Source organism: Vicugna pacos, chromosome 4 (genome assembly GCF_048564905.1).
Source record: "Vicugna pacos chromosome 4, VicPac4, whole genome shotgun sequence".
NCBI classification, from domain to species: Eukaryota; Metazoa; Chordata; class Mammalia; order Artiodactyla; family Camelidae; genus Vicugna; species Vicugna pacos.
The window spans coordinates 70,022,866-70,029,660 of NC_132990.1; positions in this window are offsets into that span (position 1 = coordinate 70,022,866).

Below are 6,795 nucleotides of genomic sequence, written 5' to 3' on the forward strand. Positions count from 1 at the left end.
ACAAATGTATTTTTGTTATAGAAGATGTTAACAATAGGGGAACACTGGCTGAAAGGGATACAGGGGCGCTTTGTGTAATCTTTGCAACTTTTCTGTAAATCTAAAATGATTCTCAAATAAGAAGTTAAAAAGGGATGCATCTAAAGCACTGAACACAATGCCAGACCCAGTAAACTCAGGGAAAAAGTTATTATTCTCATCATGATGACAGTCTCATTTATTGTTTACAACTCTGTGAGGCAGATATGATTATCAACCTCATGTTACAGATTCGGAAACTGAGACCCAGAGAGATGAAAGACTTACCCAAGGTCACTCAGCTAGGAAGTGGCAGAGCCCAAGTTCAACCTAATGGTCTTACCCCCTCTGCCTCCCACTCCACAGTGCTATTACTATAATAAATGATAAGTAATTATTATGACTATGACAAATAATAAGGAGGAGTGGGGCAGAAGGGTGTAAATCAAATAAATCAAGCACAGATGTTAGACCCAGAAAGACTTGGGTTGAAGAGCTACCTCTGCTGTGGACCCAGGGCAAGTTGTTTAACTTCTCTGAGCTCAGGTCCTTTGTCATTAATGTGGAAATGAACTCTTAGGTGCAACTCAGATGGCAGTAAATGGACTAATATGTAAGAGAAGCTCAGATAATACTGGCTCTTGTTCCAGCAACATATTTGACCACATCGTCTAGACAACTGCCTCACGGTAGGAGCATACTTAAGGGAGCGAGCAGGGGTTCTTACCTGGTTGCCAACTCTGACTCTGCTAGTTACTCGTTGTGCAGCTTTGAACAAGTTACTTCACATCTCTGAGTGTCAGGTTGCTCAAGTATTAACTGAAGATTGAAGTCCCTGCTTTGGACGATTGTTGAGGGAGTTAAGAGATGTATCTGAAAAACCCTCAGCACAATGCCTGGCACATGATAAGGGCTCAATGAATGGGAGATTCTGTTTAACAAACATTTCTGTTTCTTTCCTTTTATAGACACACAGTCGAGTTGCTCCTTTTGACCCCCTGGTGATTGGGTAGGCCGTGTGACATGTTCTGGCCAATGGATTTGCTTGGAAGAAGTGACATGTGTCATTTCCAGACCAGGACACCTAATTATCTATGGGGGAACCTCCAAATTCCCTTTTTCCCTTGGAGACAATGATTATAAAAAAGACGGTGGCTGCTTCTCAGCCTGAGTCCTTTTGTGACCAGGTGAGCAGCATCTCCATGGTGACCCATGATGGACATGGAGCAGGAGTGAGAAATAGACATTTACTGTGTTAAGCCACTGAAGCTTTAGGGTTGCTTGTTATTGTAGCAAAACCTAGCTTATTCTGACCTACACAGCAGTTACATTAAATAACTATTATAATAAAAAGTATATATTATATACTTTATGCATATATATATAACATGTTTACAGTAATTTACAAAGCACATTCACCATCTCAACAAGCCATGATTTATCTCCATTTTACAGATGCAGACACAGAGGTCAAGGATGTTTGTCCAAAGTCACATAGCTGGAAAGTAACTTAGTTTGGACTTGAACATGGCTTCAAGTCTTCAAATCTGCCTGCTTATAGCATGGTTGCCAGCCACAAGCTATACCATTCAAGATGAATTTGGGTCAGAAACTTGGATCATTGAGAGGTTTCTAGGAGGTGATGACATGGTTGAATTTTACTTTGTTCTCTTTCCATCTCTGCCTCTCACATCTTGCTTTGCTCTTTCATAATTTTAATATCTGAAACCTCACACCGACCATGTCAGTGATGTGAATGTTTTCAGAAAACATGTGCTGGACATATGATTTCAGCTTAAGCTCTAGTGCTTTGTAATTTCCTTATTTTTCAACCAGACAGATACTTCTCTGTGGCTTCACTGTGAGTTTATTTTAGAGGCTTATTCAAGCTTCAGCTTCTTATCTTTCCATGGCCCCCAATGAGTTATTTACCCTGCAAACTGCATCTATAAAGTGGGCTCATGAATCCTACCTTTCCTGTGAAAAGCATTTGCAAACTCCATGGAGTATCATATATGCAGGAGTGATTACCCTGCACTTCACTTATTCAACAGTAAACATTTATTGAGCACCTATTGTATATGGTGCTGGGGGGCCTGGCGAGAAGACACAAGTCAGATGCTGGGCGTGCCCTCAAGGAGGCAGTATGTTGTCAAGGGTAAGAGCACACACAACAGAGTCACAGAAACCTGGGGTCTATTCCTTATTCTGAGACTCGCTTGTGCCCTGGGTCTTTTTTCTTCAACTGCAAAATGGTGATGATATTAACATTTACCTCAAAGCACTGTTGTAAGGTTTAAATGGGATGATGCCTAAAATCTGCAATGCCTGACAGGTGGGAAACATTGAACTTGGTATTTGTGACTACACAGCTTTTGGCGACATAATAGGAGCTCTATAAATGTCTGTTGAAAGAAGGAAGAGCAGGGCATGGACACGAATGAATGTGAGCTTCCATTAGGGGTCTGGTCGAGATGACCTTGAACTAAGCTAAGATGAGGCCCCTGGTCTAGACTGAAGGAAAGGCTCAGCAGCCTTGAGACCCTCCACTGTAGGAGCTCCCTTCAATGTCAGGAGCCCTCAAAGCCTCTGGGATGTTACAGCTGCCTTAGTGTGTGAGAAAACGTGCTTCCAGCCAGCACTCCCCGCTTGGGCAAGCAAGTGTTAACACAATAGTGAGAAGTGAGGAGTGAACTTACGGAACGCCATTATAACACAGAAACCTGGGATTAAACAACTCAGTGGCCCGGGAGCAGCCACCCTCCAAGCTCCAACGCTTCACTGGGCTCCCTCTTTCTCTCTCTGCTTAGGTTGGTGTTTACTGCAGCTTCTGGCTTTAGGAAAAGAACTTGCATCCAGGGCTGAGGCCATGTGTGGGTGATCAGGGCTTTGGGGGCAGGCAGATCCAGGTTTGAATCCTGGCACCCCACGTTCCTTCTGCAAGACCACGGCAAGGCACACCACCCCTCTGAGCTCGGATTCCATGGCTGTCAAGTGGGGATAAGACCACCTTCCTCACCAGGTTTGATTGTATTCTTATTAATGGCTAACAATTATTGCGTGGACTTCATGCTCATTTCAGGCATCTTAATACTGACGATAGCCCTAATATGGGTTATTATTATCCCCACTTAACAGATTAGGAAACTGAGGGTTCAAAGGAGTTACAAAATTTGCCCACAGCAAGCTGGGATCTGAACTCAGGTCCATCGGACACTAACACCTATGTGTTCTCCACTTCCCCATTGGAAGACATTAGGCTCACATTTCCTCCGCTTCAAATATCTTTAAATCTGGGAATATAGCAGGAGGAAGAAACCCAATTCTTTACAACCAGTTTGAATAATTAAACTTGGCAGCAAAAAGCTGAGTATCGGAAATGCTTTTCACCACCCCATTGCTGAATCTGTTTAATGTATTTTGAACCAGCTTAGCTTGGCTAGTCGCGAAATGGAGCAGGAGTTTAAATTTTAAAACTAGCAGCGAGGGGTCATATCTATATGTCGTTCGAAGCAGTCTCCCCTCAACCTTGGCTTCCCATAGGAGTCGTGGAGAGGTCACCCTCACCTCTGAACTCATCCAGGGCTCATTAAAGGCAAGAACAGCAAGAGAGAAGGCAAGAGAGAGGAAGACTTGAAGAATGCTTTTCGTCTCAAAGCCATTTATTTCCATAACAAGCACGTTTCATCTTCAAAGCCCTTTACAAGCCATAATTAATCTTCAGAACACCTTAGTGAACTGGGTGCATGGCATTACCTGGGTTTTATAGGCCAAGGTGGCCCAGGGGAGGCCTTTGGATGGTCTGGCAGGCCACTGTAGGATTTCCCAATCCCAAACCAGGCCCATTCGATTACTCTTCAGAAAATATCTCCTGAAATGAAGAAAAGGAAGGTGGGTAGGAAGAAGAGACAGAAGGAGCAGGGACACCTGCAGAATGTAACCCCTGGTGGTGCTGTCATTTAAATATGTTTCATTTTATTGGAGTTGTACAGGGATTGTTCATTGTATTTGCATAACTGCTGATACTAATAACAACTCATATTTGTATAGGTATATTTTAGCAATTCTAAGGTGCTTTCATATGCACTATGTCAGGTGATCCTCACAATAGTCATTTCAGGCAATGCGTATTTATTGAGCACCTACTTGGTGCTGGGCTCTGAGAGGCCTGGGGATGGAGCAAGAAAGAAGGCAGATAAGGGCCTGCTCTCACTGGCCATGTGGTCTAGCGTGAGAAGTCACTATTCTTCTCCCTTCCCCCACCCATTTTTTAACAGATGATGGAACTGAGGCTTAAGGTCACACCATGAATGGGTGATAGAAGTAAAATTCAATCTAAGTTTGGTTAATTGTGAAGCTTGTGTTCCAGCCAAGTACAAAGATGCTCACGGCAGCGTTGCTTAAAATGGCGAAGAATTGGAAGCAACCCGTATGTCCATTAGTAAGGAAATGGATAAATAAAATGTGGGAAATGCGTGCGATGAAATGTTACACCAGTCAAAGGGAATGACTTATGTCTACTTACAGATAATGTCAAAAGGAAAAAGTAAGAAGCAGAATTAGGTGTCTAACATGATATCAATTTCATAAAATGTTAAAGGCACGCTCAAAGCAGTGCAGTATGTTTACATATATGTGAATGAAGGTATGGGAGATGGATTGAAAGGCCATATTAGACACACAAGAGTGGATGCCTTGGGGCTAAGAGCAGGGTTATGAATTAAGGGTGGGGACCAAGAAACTAGGGGTGGGGATCATGCTAGATGAAGACGCTGGGACGCCACAAACCAGGGACCTGGCTGACAGATTCAGTTCATGTATGTGCCCTCCCAGGGCCCCTCTAAAACTAATAACATCACAAGACACACACGTCATCTGCTCTTTTACAGCCTAAATCTTCTCCCCTTAATCTCAGTGTCGAAATTGCTTATCGAACTTGAACCAGCCAAAAATCTAAATGAAAAACAGGAACAAAAAGAGCAAAATTTGAAACCAACTTGAGAAGTGAACAGTGTCTGTTTGGGCTGCAAATGGGTGCTGTCGAGCGTGTGTGACAGCCGTCACAGAGCAGAGACCAGGAGCAGCTGAGCTGTGAGCCCTGCTGGGGGTGGGGCTGGGCCTGTCCAGGGGGCCAGGTCGGCCACTGCACCATAGGAGCAGGAGCCGTGGGGCAGCAGGGGAAGTCGGGGTTGGAGATTGCCCGGGAGCCTCGTTCCCGACTCCCCAGAGCCACGCTTGCCTGCCTCCCTGTTGGTCTCCTGCCATGGCAGGATCAATTCTTACAGATACGTTTTCTAGAAGTTGAGTTGTGCCAGGCGAATCGTGCCAAAGCAGCCTCATTTCCATGTGTGGTCTGGGGGATTGGGGGAAGCTGTAGGCAAAGATTCTGAATTTCAGCAAGGCACTTGGGGGAGAATTTTGCCCACTTGCATTTCCCTAAAATACAAATCTGACCTGATCTCTCCTCTGCTGAAACTGGACAGACTGGGAACCCCTCAGCTAGGCTGGAGAGGCCTTCAATGACCTGGTCTCTGCCAAGCTTCCCAGCTTCCTATCCTGATATGCCCCCTCGCCCTTTCCCGGCCAGCCCCTCCCCTGGTTCACCTGCTCCCACCTTTGAGACTCAGCTGAATTGTCCCCTCCCCACAGAACTTCCCAGACCTTTCCTCGTCTCCTGTGCCACCCAATCAGGAAGAATGGACAGGTCAACTACATCAGTTCCTGTACGTGACATACTCAGGAGAGTAAGTATTGGGGCTGGACGTGCCTCCAAATTCAGAATTTCTCCAATTTTATACAATAGATGAAGTTCATATAACATTTTATAAAAAAAAAAATTTGTCCCCATTAAACTAGTGTTAAAACTCATTACTGTTTCTGTAGGAAATGCATGAATATTCACATCCTAAATGAAGATTATAAATAGTTTCATGTCAGGTCAGGTAAGGTTTTGTCACTAAACATCTGAAAGAAAATGTTAGTGTTGTTTTTCAGGGCATCTAGTATTTTGAAATTGTTGACCTATATTATTATTATTATCATCATCATTATTATTCCATCTTTTTATTCATTTATTTATTGTAACAATAATAAGCCTTAGGACCAATACAGTTACTTACTAAGCACTAAGAATTCTGCAAAACTATTGGCAGAAATGATCTCATCCTTATACCATCGTGAGGTACGAAGTCGAGTAACTTGCCCAAGTAAATGACAGAGCTGGGACTGGTCTCACTGCTTTTCTGACACCAAGGCCCTCATTCAGCCACCACCGCGTACCGCGATTCCTTGCAGCACTTTACACATCGTGGCACTTACCTCCTTTTGCTGCAATTCATTCTCTATGGATTTCTCTCTCCAACTTGGCCTTGAGCTCCTCAGCTGTGGGGACTTGGAGCTGCTCCCATCCCTGCCTGTGAATGAATGAAGGGATAGCACACGAATGGGAGGGTGACTGCTGTGAGCTTGACGAGACTGTCATGGCTGGCTGTGTCACATGTTAATGAGACAAGTGATGCCACCTATGAGTTCACACACCAACACTGGTTGCACACCTGCCTGATAAGGGCCCCAGAGTCAGGCAAAGACATCAAGCCAGATGCCCTGCCCTCATGAGGGTCACAGTCTAGGAGGAGAGATAAGAGGCATCTTCCTGCCACTGTAACACGAGGTCAACGTAAGAGAAATGTCTGCATAGTGTCTGGGAACTCAAAGGAGGAGAGGTGATTATAGAGGGCTTTATGGGTATACCCCTTAGCTATTTTTGCATTAAAAAAC